We start from the raw sequence: 14863 nt of genomic DNA on the forward strand, positions 1-14863 counted from the left end.
GAAGAAGGGCAAATGAATGCTGCATTAATTAACCAGTCACTGACAAAATGAGGTTGCATAACAAATGGCTCCAAAACCCAGCAGTTCAACACACAGCCCAACCCCTTCCCTCCCACACACACAGTTCTTAAAATTCAGCATCAGGGAGATTAACTGGAACTTTGAACTTGGCACTTCAGGGCTTGGAAGAGATGACAGTGCATGTAAAGGCCTTGGGGCAGGAGAGATCTTGGTGTGACTGAAAGCCCAGAAGAAGACTAATTTGGGGGAGGTGAGATAATAGGATGGAGTTTTCAGTGAGCATTTCCTTGAGAGCCTTCAAGCAAAAGCGAATTTTCTATATTCATGTTTTAGAAGTAGATCTCCACCCATTGGGTAAAGCTTTGGGTAATGGATTGGTGTCGGTATGCAGGGAAAAAATAAATGGGCTTGTTATGGATTAGGAGCCTGTGGTAGTCACCTAATCTTGTGTCGAGTTAAGGATTAGGAGTGTAGGCGTGGAGTGTAGGCTGCCAATCTGGAGATAGTCAGTTAGATTTTTATGTGGGCATAGCCTTCTCCTGAGAACTCTGAGAAATCTGGTACTTCCTCCTTGGAGGTGGAAGACCTCTCTCTCTCTCTCTCTCTCTCTCTCTCTCTCTCTCTGCTACTCCTTGGGAGACATTGCAGAAGGCAAGCCAAATGGATGCGATCAGACCTCTGAAGCCAAAGAAGCCTCAGAGAGATCGCTGCCAGCACTGAGATGCTTACAATGCCACTGGATCCACAAGACTTTCCACCCATTGGCCTGTGATTATCCTGCATTCTGCATCACTGCACAGGTTTTATGGGTCTGAAAGGAATTTATAGATTGGTATCAGACATATGGGCTAATATCAGACTTATGGATTTGATCTGCACTGGGCTGGGACGTTTGCTTAATGTACAATTTCTGATTGATATAAAACTCTCTCTCTGGACTTATAAGGTAGAATTAGACCAGAACATGTACTCTGGTACAGACAGGAGCTGGAAACACAGGGAATCCACGACAGATGATCCCTTCAGGACCAGTGGGTAGAGTGGCAATACCAGGAGGGTGGAGGGAAGGTGGGGTAGAAAGAGTGAACCAATTACAAGGATCTACATAAAACCTCTGCCCTGGGGGACGGACAACAGAAAAGTGGGGGAAGTGAGATGTTTGACGTGTAAGATATGACAAAATAATTTATATATTATCAAGGATTTATGAGGGAGGGGGAGGAGGATGGAAGTGGGGAAATGAGGAGCTAATACCAAGGGCTCAAGTAGAAAGCAAATATTTTGAGAAGGATGAGGGCAACACATGTACAAATGCACTTGACACACAATGGGTGGATGGATGGATGGATGGATGGATGGATGGATGGATGAATGGATGGATGGATGGAATGACTGTGATAAGAATTGTATGAGCCCCCAATAAAATTATCAAGGGTTCATAAGGAGGGGGGAGTGGGGAGGGAGGAGAAAAATGAGGAGCAGGTGCCAGGGGCTTATGTGGAGAGCAAATGCTTTGACAATGATGAGGGCAATGAATGTATAAATGTGCTTTATAATGGATGGATGGATGGATTGTGATAAGAGTTGTATGAATCCCTAATATAATGATTAAATAATAGGGAAATGATTTTTAAAAACCACCAACTCTCTCTCATACACATGAGTCTCCCTCGATTTTCTCTAGCATACCCAGACTAATACACAGTTCGCCCCTGTCCTATAGGGCGGCTATGAGTTGGCATGGACTTGAGGGCAGTGGGTTTGTTAGGGCTTTGGAGTTCAGCAGGCCTTTGTTGGTGTGTTTGAGTCTATTTTTGTAGCTGTTGTGTGCAGGTCAGTGGCTCATCTTCCAGCACTCTATAGGACCATATTTTGTTGTGACCCATAAGACTTTCATTTGTTAATATTTGGAAGTAGATCACCAGGTCTTTCTTCCTAGTCTGCCTTAGGCTAGAGCAGTGGTTCTCAATCTGTGGGTTGTGACCCATTTTGGGGTCCAGCGACATTTTAACACGAGTCACCCGATTCATGGCAGTAGCAAAATTACAGTTATGAAGTAGCAAGGAAAATGATTTTATGGTTGGGGGTCACTACAACATGAAGAATTGTATTAAAGGAAGGTTGAGCACCACAGGGCTCGACGTTCCACTGAAGCCTGCCCATCATTGCTGACCCTTCTGGGGTTTGTCATATCGGTGGCACGGCTTCCAATTTCACAGCAACACTCTAGCTACCACTGCACCACGAACTGATAGACAGGTGGTGGACTGTTCTTAAAAGCCACCTGATTTACGATGCTTTGTTTTGACAGCCCTGGAAAATGGATACAGAATCTAGTTTCATAGTCAATGCAAGACACACCTTGGGGCAGTAGGGATGGCATGAAGTGAATAGATTCAAAGTATATTTTAGGGAGAGGAAGGATGAGAGTTAATGCCTGGGGGTGGGGTGTGCAAGAAGGAAGGAAGCAGAGACACCATTGATATTAAGTGCCTGAGTTAAGACAGGAATTTCCAGGGAAGCTGGTGGGTCATGATGGGAGAATTTCACACTCCCCGGGGACAGGGGGAGCATTTATTAGTTTATATGTCTGCGCATCTTCTCAGACAATAGAGGCTTTGTCATCCTCAAATGAAGCATGCAGTTGGAGCTCAGAGAGGGCATGCAGTGCAAATGAAGACTGGGTTGGTTGAGATGGGTGGACCAGGGCCACTAGTCAATTCTGAGGAGCTTCAGCAAACCTGCCCAGTGTCTCTTGGAGAGTGGGCATGTCTCATAGCCACAGAGGGCCTTTTAATGTTTCACCTCCCACTGCAGCAGCGTGAGGCTCTATCAGCTCATCCTGGAAAGGAAACATACTACCTGCCATCAGGTTCATTTCTTCAAAAAGGATGGAAGAATACAAATGAAAGACTACAATTTGAAGGGGTCTTAGGCAGACTATCAGGCTCATTAAAGCTTCATTTATTAAAACTTCATTCTTCAGAGACATTCTCCCAGTAGGATGTATGCTGGCGTGGGGGTGGGCATGAGGAGGAAGGCTTGGAGCAGGGTAGGGGAACAACCCCACACCCCCAAAAAATACCTTCCCACGAAGCAATTCCAGTGGGCACAGATTAGATAGAAGTTTCATCCTCTGGTCACTTGATGTTTGTCCCTCTCTTTTATCTGAATGCTCTTTCCACATTGCTCAAATGAAGCATCAAATTTATATTAAAATGCAAGTTAGGAAGCATCATCCCCAACCAACCCTGTTCATCAAAATGGTAGTGCTCTCTCCGGGTACCCTGAGTTCAGTTTGTCAACAAGCTGAAGCAGTTGAGCTGGGGCTCTGTGAGGCCCAGGAGCATGAGTTCATTAATATCCGACCCATAATGCCTTGCTGTGTTTCTGCCAACAAAGCCCTGTCACTCCTTACCTAAGGATTTACTCACTCCTTGAAACAGGCATTTATTTACACACAGTTTGACCTCATGATGGTGTTCAGCAGATGTGGATCTTACTTATTTGCATTGTTCTGTGACAGTTGCAAAATTCGTTAGTGGCTCAGGGATCAATCCTCTGTGGACTGCCCTGAAGCTAGATGAAGCAAGTGGGTTCTTGCTGATTCATCCTCCCTCCTTAGGATTGCTTGCTAGTCAGAATAACATAGTGCCCATTAAAGAAACCGCCTGTATCAGTTTAAATTTGTGACCTGGGGGGGAGGGAGGGTCATGATCACAAGTGACAGAAACTGACGCTTGACTAACTTAGGGAAAAAGGCCTATTGGTGGATAAATGGTGGGAAGACAAGAACATGTGGCAAATGCCTGAGCAATCTCAGGGCTGTGAAGCAGGTACTGGCGAAACACTCCTCCTGAGGCCAAAGCGTGCCCTCTGTAGTACATTAAATCACATTCACACACACCCATTCATGTTCACATGGAACCTGAGGCTATGGCCTTACTTGGAGAGGAGGTCTTGGCAGATGTGCTTAGTTAAGGATTTCAAGAGCTCCATCTTTCTGGGTTTAGATTTCAGATGGATGCTACATGCACTGATTGGTGTGTTCTTATAAGAAGAGGACTGGGCACACAGAGACCCCGTGTGAAGACACTGGCAGAGATTGGATCAGTGCATCTATAAGCCAAGAAATATCAAGGATTAGCAGCAGTGACCAGAAGCAGAGAGAGGCTACTTTGATTCTCCTTCAGAGCTCTCAGAAGGAATGAATCTTGCCCACACCTTAATTTTAACCCTTTGCCCTTCAGAAAAGTGAGAGAACAAATGCCTGCTGTTTAAGTCACTCAATTGGTAGCCATTTGTTACAGCTACCCAAAAGAACCATTATGGATTGATCTGTAGCCCCCTCAAAATATGTGAGAAATTTGAACCTTGGTGGACATGATCCTGTTTGAAAAGAATGGAGTTCTTTTGTAATATAAATGAGGCCCTATGGCCACTGGAGATCCCCTCATTGAGGGGTTTAGAAGAGGAGATGGGTCAGTCAGGGTGCGAGGTAGTACCGATGAAGAACACAGCTTTCCCCCAGATCCTGGATGCTTCCTGCCCCCAACTACCATGATCCAAATTCTACCTTGCAGGGCTGGATATGGCAGAGGTTGTACACTGGTGCATATGGGGGCGGGAGGCACAGGGAATCCAGGGTGGATGATACCTTCAGGACCAAAAGTGTGAGGGGCGATGCTGGGAGAGTGGAGGGTGAGTGGGTTGGAAAGGGGGAACTGATTAAGAGGATCCACATGTGACCTCCTCCCTGGGAGATTGACAGCAGAGAAGGGGGGGAAGGAAGACTCGGGATAGGGCAAGATATGACAAAATAACAATGTATAAATTACCAAGGGTACATGAGGGAAGGCGAAGGGGGGAGGGAGAGGAAAAAAAAGGAGACCTGATGCAAAGGGCTTAAGTGGAGAGCAAATGCTTTGAGAATGATTGGGGCAGGGAATGTGCGGATGTGCTTTATACAGTTGATGTATGTATATGTATGAATTGTGATAAGAGTTGTATGAGCCCCTAATAAAATGTAAAAAAAAGAAAATGATTAGGGCAAAGAATGTACAGATGTGCTTTATACAATTGGTGTATGTATATGTATGGATTGTGATAAGAGTTGTATGAGTCCCTAATAAAATGTTAAAAAAAATGAGGCCATATGAGAATAGGCTTGAGCCTAAACCTAAACACTTCTGAGTTAAAGGCCAGGATAGACCCAGTAACACACAGTACGGGGAGAAAAATAGCGAGGAATGCCAAGGAACTTTCTGGTATCCACAAAGAAGGACCCTGACCTAGAGTCGCACCCCAAATTTGAACCTGTAAGCTCCAAAGCAGGGGGAAAAGTGTTTTAAGGCTACTGACTTGTTGGATAATTTTTGGTTAAGGAGATTAAGACAAGAACTTAAGACATCCTCCAATCCTTCCTCTGGCGTCGTTCCATTTTCTCACATTCAAGAGTCCTCCCAGAGGATTCAGTCAGGTGGTGGTTGTTGTTGTTGTTCAGTGTCATAGGGAGGGTTTGGATTCATTGTGACCATACATACAACATAATCATACACTGCCCGGTCCTGTACCATTCTCACAGTTGTTCTTAAGTTTGAGCCCATTGTTGCAGCCACTGTGTCAATCCCATTTGTTGAGGGCCTTCCTCTTTTTCATTGCCCCTCTACTTTCCAGAACACGATGTCCTGCTCCAGGGACTGATCTCTCCGGACAACATGTCAAAGTTAAGGCGAAGTCTCATTATCCTTGCCATGAGGAACATTCTGGCTGTACTTCATCCAAGTTAGATGGGTTTGTTCTTTTGGCAGTCCATGGTACATTCATTACTCTTTTACATCAATACTAATCAAATATATCTATTCTTCTTTGGTCTTCCTTATTCAGTGTTCAACTTTCACATGAATATGAGACAGTTGAAAATACCATGGCCTGGGTCAACCCGCCCCAGTCCTCAAAGTAATCTCTTGCTTTTCAACACTTTAAAGAGGTCTCATGTAGCAGATTTGACTAGTGAAATGTGTCATTTGTTCTCTTCTCTGCTGCTTCCATGAGAATTGATTGTGGATTCAAGCAAGACAAAATCCTTGACAATTTCGATCTTTCCTCCATTTATCATGATGTTATCAATAGGTCCAGTTGTGAGGGTCTGGGCTTTCTTTACATTGAATCATAATCCAAACTGAAGGCTTTAATCCTTCATCTTCAACAGCAAGTGAATCAAGTCCTTCTCATTTTCAGCAAAATTGTGTCATCTGTATAATGCAGGTTGTTAATAAGCCTTCCTCCAACCTGATGCTCCATCAGGCACTGCCCCTTAATGAGTTTAGGTCATGAAGGATAGTCCTCCATAGGCACATTGATTATTACACTACCCCCCTCACATAATAAATTCAGAGAGAGAAAATTTCCCCAAAGCAATGGAAAGCTTACTAGAGAAGTGGAGGGTGCTCAAAGCCAAAGGTGACACAAACTGGAAGTCAATACTAGTTTTCAATACCTGCAGTTATCTAATAGTTCACTGCACTATCTACGAAAAGGTGAGGAGAACTGGGGTAATTCCATTAAAAAAGACAATGCAGGGTATATAAGTCCGTCATTCCTCTGGAGAAGAAAAACACATAGTTGGGTTGTAGAGCTTTGTTTGCTAATCAACCGAATGTAGTTGTAAGGCAGGGGTGTGTGTGCACGCATGTGTGTGTGTGTGTGTGTGTGTGTGTGTGTGTGTGTGTGTTGAAGGGAAGGGCTTGCCATTCTATTTCATAGCCAGGAGAAAGATGAGCCTCTTCCCATATGTTTTGCTCTGTGGCAAGTTACTGATCTACAAGGAACTTTTATTTGACAAGGACATTGCCGAGAAAAAAAACGGGAAGCTTGTGTTCATCTCTGCTGAGAGGTGGAGTCAAAGAGATGGGCTTTATAACAGACACCCTGATCGTGCAACCAAACTATGAAATGGCCTCATACATTCAACACAAATTTGCTGCACCTCCCCAGTGTGCTGCCCACATATTACCAGGCAGAGTGTTTTATGGGCAGCATTTTAGAGTTAGGCAGGCAGAGGGAGTGTCTTTGTGGGTGTTGCCTTTACCAGTCCTTGGATTGTTCTGGGACAGGCATGTCTTTTTCCTCTAAAGTAACTGATCGCGTGTAAAGAATGAGTATGTATATACTCAGTAAGACGGGTTAAACCAAACCCAACCTATGACAATCATCTCAATTGGAACACATAGCGACCCTATACAAATACCCGTAGGGTTTCCAAGTTTGTAACTCTTTTGGGGGGTCAACTACCATATCCTTCTCTTGCAGAACCACTACAGAGTTGACCGTTGTGTTAGCAGCTGAATGCTTAATCACTGTGCCCATTTTGTTTGCTGAGCCGCCCTCAAAACACTGAACAGGTTTTCTGGGTACCAAGTATGTCCACTTCTATATCTGGCATAGGGTGTTTTCTCCAAGTTGATAGGAGGTGCAAATCAGTTACTAGGGGTTTGGCAGAGTCAGTATGGAAACTGCGAGGGTGTGTGAAATTTGAACCAGAGTAGAACAATTCCAAGACACTTCCTAGGGATTCCTGGCATATAATATGCAAATGATAGTCAAGATATATAACTGTGTCTCTGTTCTTGGTTCTGTCAGTACCTGGTGTGGCCACAAAGGAGAAACCTGTTCTCCTGCTATTTTGAGCATCTAGTGTGAATGACAGGAGATAAGTCACATGCTAATGAACCCTGGTGGTGTAGTAGTTAAGCACCATGGTGCCCGGCTATCAAAGGATATAGCATCTGGGGTCTTAAAGACTGGAAGATAAACAGGGGACCATCTAGCTAAGAAACAACAAAGCCCACATAGAAAAAGCACACCAGCCTACCCCAACATGATCGCTGAAGACAAAGCGGGTGCATAAGCACATGCGAGCATGTTTTCTTGATGTGCAATCACCCTTTACATGCAACTCTCTTATACATACGTGTTTCTGTGGATTTGTTTCTCAAATGCACCCAGACTAACATAAGCAGCGTGGAACGCATTTAAGAAGCCTAGACAAGGGCAGGGCAGGATATTCGGAGGGACTGGATCCAGAATTACAGAGGAAGGAGCCCTGGTGGCAAAACGGGCTGCTAGCTCCCTGTCCCAAGGGGGACAATGAGACTGCTGGCTCCCATGAAGATTTACAATCTTGAAAACTCCATATAGGGTCACTGTGGTTGGAATCTACTGGACGGCAGTGACCTTTTGGGATTGAAGGTGGAAGCCACCAATGACTTCCTGCCATTGAGCCAAGGAGCCTCCGGAGAGTGTGTGAATTTCTGGAATGTAGTGAACAACCTCTGCACATCTGCTTTTCGTGCTGCCCAAGTCATGCCCTTGGCCTTTGCTTAAACATATTGATCCAGAAGTGAACCATCACAGCTGCTCCCTCGGGAAGCTGGGGGCTGAGCTCTCTGGTTCCACTCTGTCAGCATTTCTGGTCCGGGTACCTCCCCTCTGCCCCGGCACAGGCAATGTGCTTTTGGAAGCAATGCTCCCTGGGTAGTTGGTGTGATTTGCCTCCTCTGGCCTAACATGATGAATGCTGAGAGGGGGTGGATACTAGGGGGTTAAACTCTCTGAACTTTACCTAGCCCAGGGGGAAACTTATTATTTAAAGTAAGTTTTAGACAGAATCTTTAGAAAGATAAATTGTTAACTTTATGTACACAATTACTCCCAAACACATAGGCTCAACCTCATAGGCTGTGGATGACCTTGAGCAGGTGCTCAGTCACAATGGGTTTCTATCAGGATTGAGAGTTCAGCTCTCTCAACTCTCCAACTGGTTATTAGCACCATAGTCGCGTTTCTATTTATGTAATTACTTTGTTTTAAGGGGCAAAAGACTCCCAATTCAACTATTTTTTATTAGGAACTCCTTTGCTAAGTTTTACACAAGAAAAAGGCACAAACCGCTGTTCTTGATGAAGGAAAGCATCCGCATAAGGCCAAAATGGTGTCGGAAGGACCCACAGCCACAGTGACTTAAATAAAATGACACCCATTCTGTCCTGCTGACTCTGACTCATAATGACTCTGTGTAGAGATCCTGAAGTTGCTACCTTTCCAGGAAGCAATAACCTCATCTTTCTCCTGTGGAATGACTAGTGGCTTTGAACCAGCGACCTTGCTCTTAATAGTCCAACACTATCCAGCATTACCACCTGGGCTCCTGAAAACTTAAACAAGACATAGAAAACAAACAACTTTGTCACAAAATTGTGACTGAAGACAGATCAATTCATGGAGTTTCAGGAGGGCCTGTGAGAGCATGAGCGGGACCTTCATTGGGATGTGCACACTACCGTATATCGTTGAGTCTGGCCCGGGGAGTGGACGCAAGCACACTGCCTGAGGGACAAGCTTTCCACTGCCAGTCAGCAGTAGGAAAGAACTCAATGGCGGCTGAATCTGTGGCCCCTCAAAATGGATGTAGGGTCTCCACATAGACTCTCACTGTGAGCCACAGCCTATTGCTCAAAATTTAAGCTCAAATAAGACTTAAACGCCAAACATTCTGTTTCCTTAAAATAGGGTACTGCCAGGATCAGCTAGAAGTCTGCATGACCTATCAGATCTCAACGCCAATCTCAAATCACTTCACATGATCCATTCTACCAGTCATGTCAAGGACAACTAGAGGTCGGCATGAGCAAGCCCAAATCGCCTCCTCACTTACCCATTCAAGAGGCTGTGCCTGTATAACCTATGGACTAATACATTCCCATATGCCGTGGTTATGAAACCAACCATCATGCTGGAATAAGGACCAATCACAATGCAAGGGTCAGGGTCAATGGGAAAGCAAAATAGGGACTGTGGGGAGCCAAGAGGGGTCCCTTCACTCAATCCCTAAACCTGATCTAATGTCACTAGACTGGGGTCTTCCTCACATCTCAAGGGCACCCGATTCATGATTGAAGTGAATTGTGCTTATTCAATCTTTGTTCTGCTTGCTGTCCTGCTGTGGTGCATCCTCTTCTTGCTTTTTTGTGCATGGCTCCCTCTGTTGTGGTGACAAATGGCCTGAGAGGGATTTGACATAGGGAGAAAGCCCACCCACATCAACTGTCACCAGAAGCAGACACTAAGTCCATTTCTCTCACCTCACAGAACTATGCACACCAGACACTGGTAGGGCTGCCTGGGAGGGGAACACTTAGTGCAGTGGTTCTCAACCTGTGGGTTGCGACCCCTTTGGGAGTCATATGACCCTTTCACAGGGCTCACCCAATTCATAACTGTAGCAAAATTACAGTGATGAAGTAGCAAGAAAATCATTTAATGATTGGGGGAGGGGGGCATCACCACAACAAGAGGACCTGTATTAGGAAAGTTGAGAACCACTGCCAGAGTGTGTTTAGGACTTTGCTGCCCTCAAGGTCATCAGACATTCCTGAAGGCAGAGCCACTGCTGGAAGCCCTTATGGGAAATGGCCTGAAGACAGGTCCGAACCAACTCCACCCTCACCCTCCGAGATCCTAATCATAGGAGGCATAGAAATGCTCCCTGCCACTTCGAAGACTGTAAGTCCATGGGAGCAGAAAACCTCCTCTTTCTCCCTTGGAGTGGTGGCTGGTGAGTTCAAACTGCTCACTTTCTGGCTAAAATAACCCACAGACCAGCTCCCCCTGAGCTCAGTTTGGTTTGCCGAACAGCCTTAGGCTTAGGGAGCCCCTGGGCTGGGGCACCACAGCTCTTAGGCTTAGGGAGCCCCACGCCTGGGGCGGCCCAGCCCTTAGGCTTAGGAAGCCCCTGGCCTGGGGCGCCACAGCCCTTACTCTTAGGGAGCCCCAGGCCTGGGGCGCCCCAGCCCTTAAGCTTAGGGAGCTCGTGGCCTGAGGCGCCCCAGCCCTTAGGCTTACGGAGCCCCAGGCGTGGGGCGTCCCTGCCCTTAGGTTTTGGGAGCCCCAGGCCCGGGCCTCCCCAGCCCTTAGGCTTTGGGAGCCCCGGGCCAGGCGCGCCCCAGCCCTAGGCTTAGGGAGCCCCAGGTCTGTGGTGCCCCAGCCCTTAGGCTTAGGGAGCCCCAGGCTAGGGTGCTCCAACCCTTAAGCTTAGGAAGCCCCAGGCCTGGGGAGCCCCAGCCCTTAGGCTTAAGGAGCCCCAGGCCTGGGACGCCCCAGCCCTTAGTTTTGGAAGCCTCAGGTCTGGGGCGACCCAGCCCTTAGGCTTAGGGAGCCCCAGGCCTGGGACGCATCAGCCCTTAGGTTTAAGGGGCTCCAGGAATGGGGCGCCCCAGCCCTTAGGCTTAGGGAGCCCCAGGCCTGGGGCACCCAAGCCCTTAGGCTTTGGGAGCCCGAGGCCTGGGGCGCCCCAGCCTTTAGGCTTAGGGAGCCCCACGCCTGGGGCGCCCCAGCCCTTAGGCTTAGGGAGCCCCTGGCCTGGGGCGCCACAGCCCTTACTTTTAGGGAGCCACAGGCCTGGGGAGCCCCAGCCCTTAGGCTTAGGGAGCCCCTGGCCTCGGTCGCCACAGCCCTTAGGCTTAGGGAGCCCCAGGCCTGGGGCGCCCCTGCCCTTAGGTTTTGGGAGCCCCAGCCCAGGGCTCACCAGCCCTTAGGCTTTGGGAGCCCTAGGCCTGGGGCGCTCCAGACCTAGGCTTAGGGAGCCAAGGCCTTTGGCGGCCAATCCCTTAGGCTTAGGGAGCCCCAGGCTGGGGTGCTCCAACCCTTAAGCTTAGGGAGCCCCAGGCCTGGGGAGCCCCAGCCTTAGGCTTAGGGAGCCGCAGGCCTGGGACGACTCAGCACTTAGTCTTGGAAGCCTCAGGTCTGGGGCGCCCCAGCCCTTAGTCTTAGGGAGAACCAGGCCTGGGACGCATCAGCCATAGGCTTAGGGGGCCCCAGGTGGGGGGTCCCCGCCCTTAAGCTTAGGGCGCCGCAGGCCTGGAGCGCCCCAGCCCTTAGGTTTAGGAGACCCAGACCTGGGGCGCCCCAGCCCTTAGGCTTTGGTAGCCCCATGCCTGGGGCGCCCCATGCTTTAGGCTTTGGGAGCCCCATGCCTGGGGTGCCCAACCCCTTAGGCTTAGGGAGCCACAGGCCTGGGGCGCCCCAGCCCTTAGGCTTTGGGAGCCCCAGGCCTGGAGCGCCCAGCCCTTAGGCTTAGGGAGCCCCACGCCTGGGGCGCCCCAGCCCTTAGGCTTAAGGAGCCCCTGTCCTCGGGCGCCACAGCCCTTAGGCTTAGGGAGCCCCAGGCCTGGGGCACCCCAGTCCTTAAGCTAAGGGAGCACCTGGCCTGGGATGCCCCAGCCCTTAGGCTTAGGGAGCCGCAGGCCTGGGGCGCCCCTGCCCTTAGGTTTTGGGAGCCCCAGCCCGAGGCTCACCTGCCCTTAGGCTTTGGGAGCCCCAGGCCTGGGGCGCTCCAGCCCTAGGCTTAGGGAGCCCCAGGCCTGTGGCAGACAATCCCTTAGGCTTAGGGAGCCCAAGGCTGGGGTGCTCCAACCCTTAAGCTTATGGAGCCGCAGGCCTGGGGAGGCCCAGCCCTTAGGCTTAGGGAGCCGCAGGCCTGCGACGCCCCAGCACTTAGTCTTGGATGCCTCAGGTCTGGGGCGCCTCAGCCCTTAGGCTTATGGAGACCCAGGCCTGGGACACCCCAGCCCTTAGGCTTTGGCAGCCCCAGGCCTGGGGCGCCCCAGCGCTTATTCTTTGGGAGTCCCAGGCCTGGGGAGCCCCAGCACTTAGGCTTTGGGAGCCCCATGCCTGGGGTGCCCCAGCCCTTAGGCTTAGGGAGCACCAGGCATGGGGCGCCCCAGCCCTTAGGCTTTGGGAGCCCAAATCCTGGGGCGCCCCAGCCCTTAGCCTTAGGGAGCCCCATGCCTGGCACGCCACAGCCCTTAGACTTTGGGAACCCCAGGTGGGTCGCCCCAGCCCATAGGCTTAGGGAGCCCCAGGCCTGGGGCGCCCCTGCCCTTAGGCTTTGGGAGTCCCAGGCCTGGGGAGCCCCCGCCCATAGGCTTAGAGAGCCCCACGCCTGGGGCGCCCCAGCCCTTAGGCATAGGGAGCCTCAGGCCTGGGGCGCCACAGCCCTTAGGCTTAGGGAGCCCCAGACCTGTGGGTCCCCAGCCCTTAGGCTTTGGCAGCCCCAGGCCTGGGGCGCCGCAGCCCTTAGTCTTTGGGAGTCCCGGCCTGGGGTGCCCCAGCCCTTAGGCTTAGGGAGCCCCAGGCCTGGGGCACCACAGCCCTTAGGCTTAGGGAGCCCCAGGCCTGGGGCTCACCAGCACTTAGGCTTAGGGAGCACCTGGCCTGGGACGCCCAAGCCCTTAGGCTTAGGGAGCCCCAGACCTGTGGCGCCCCTGCCCTTTGGTTTTGGGAGCCCCAGGACTGGGGCGCCCCAGCCCTTAGGCTTTGGGAGACCCAGGCCTGTGGGGCCTCAGCCCTCAGGCTTAGGGAGCCCCAGGCCTGGGACACCCCAGCCCTTAGTCTTTGGAAGCGTCAAGTCTGTTGCGCCCCAGACCTTAGGCTTAGGGAGACCCAGGCCTGGGACTCATCAACCCTTAGGCTTAGGGGGCCCCAGGAATGGGTCGCCTGGACCCTTAGGCTTAGGGAGCCCCAGGCCTGGGGCGCCCCAGCATTTAGGCTTTGGGAGCCCCAGGAATGGTGCGCCCTAGCCATAGGCTTTGGGAGCCCCAGGCCTGGGGCACCACAGCCCTTAGGCTTTGGTAACCCCATGACTGGGGCGCCCCAGCCCTTAGGCTTTGTTAGCTCCATGCCTGGGGCGCCCAAGCCCTTAGGCTTAGGGAGCCCCAGGTCTGGGGCGCCCAGCCCTTAGGCTTAGGGAGCCTCAGGCCTGGGGCGCCCCAGCCCTTAGGCTTAGGGATCCCCTGGCCTGGGGCACCACAGCTCTTAAGATTTGGGAGCCCCAGGCCTGGGGCTCCCCAGCACTTAGGCTTAGGGAGCACCTGGCCTGGGACGCCCAAGCCCTTAGGCTTAGGGAGCTCCAGGCCTGGGGCGCCACTGCCCTTAGGTTTTGGTAGCTCCAGGCCTGTGGCGCCCCAGAACTTAGGTTTGTTAGCTTCATGCCTGGGGCGCCCCAGCCTTTAGGCTTAGGGAGCCACAAGCCTGGGGTGCCCCAGCCCTTAGGCTTTAGGAGCCCCAGACCTGGGACGCCCAGCCTTTAGGCTTAGGGAGCCTCACGCCTGGGGCGCCCCAGCCCTTAGGCTTTGGTTGCCCCAGGCCTGGGGCACCACAGGCCTTAGGCTTAGGGAGCCCCTGGCCTGGGGCTCCCCAGCACTTAGGCTTAGGGAGCACCTGGCCTGGGACGCCCAAGCCCTTAGGCTTTGGGAGACCCAGGCCTGTGGCGCCCCAGACCTTAGGCTTTGTTAACTTCATGCTTGGGGTGGCCAGCCCTTAGGATTAGGGAGCCACAAGCCTGTAGCGCCCCAGACCTTAGGCTTTGTTAGCTTCATGCCTGGGGTGCCCCAGCCCTTAGGATTAGGGAGCCACAAGCCTGGGACGCCCAAGCCCTTAGGCTTAGGGAGCCTCACGCCTGGGGCGCCCCAGCCCTTAGGCTTAGGTTGCCCCAGGCCTGGGGCACCACAGCCCTTAGGCTTAGGGAGCCCCAGGTCTGGGGCTCCCCAGCACTTAGGCTTAGGGAGCACCTGGCCTGGGACGCCCAAGCCCTTAGGCTTTGGGAGACCCAGGCCTGTGGCGTCCCAGACCTTAGGCTTTGTTAGCTTCATGCCTGGGGTGCCCCAGCCCTTAGGATTAGGGAGCCACAAGCCTGGGGCGCCCCAGCTCTTAGGCTTAGGGAGCCCCAGACCTGGGGCGCCCAGCCCTTAGGCTTAGGGAGCCCCAGGCCTGGGAGACCACAGCC

Source organism: Tenrec ecaudatus, unplaced genomic scaffold, assembly GCF_050624435.1.
Source record: "Tenrec ecaudatus isolate mTenEca1 unplaced genomic scaffold, mTenEca1.hap1 Scaffold_500, whole genome shotgun sequence".
Classification (NCBI taxonomy): domain Eukaryota; kingdom Metazoa; phylum Chordata; class Mammalia; order Afrosoricida; family Tenrecidae; genus Tenrec; species Tenrec ecaudatus.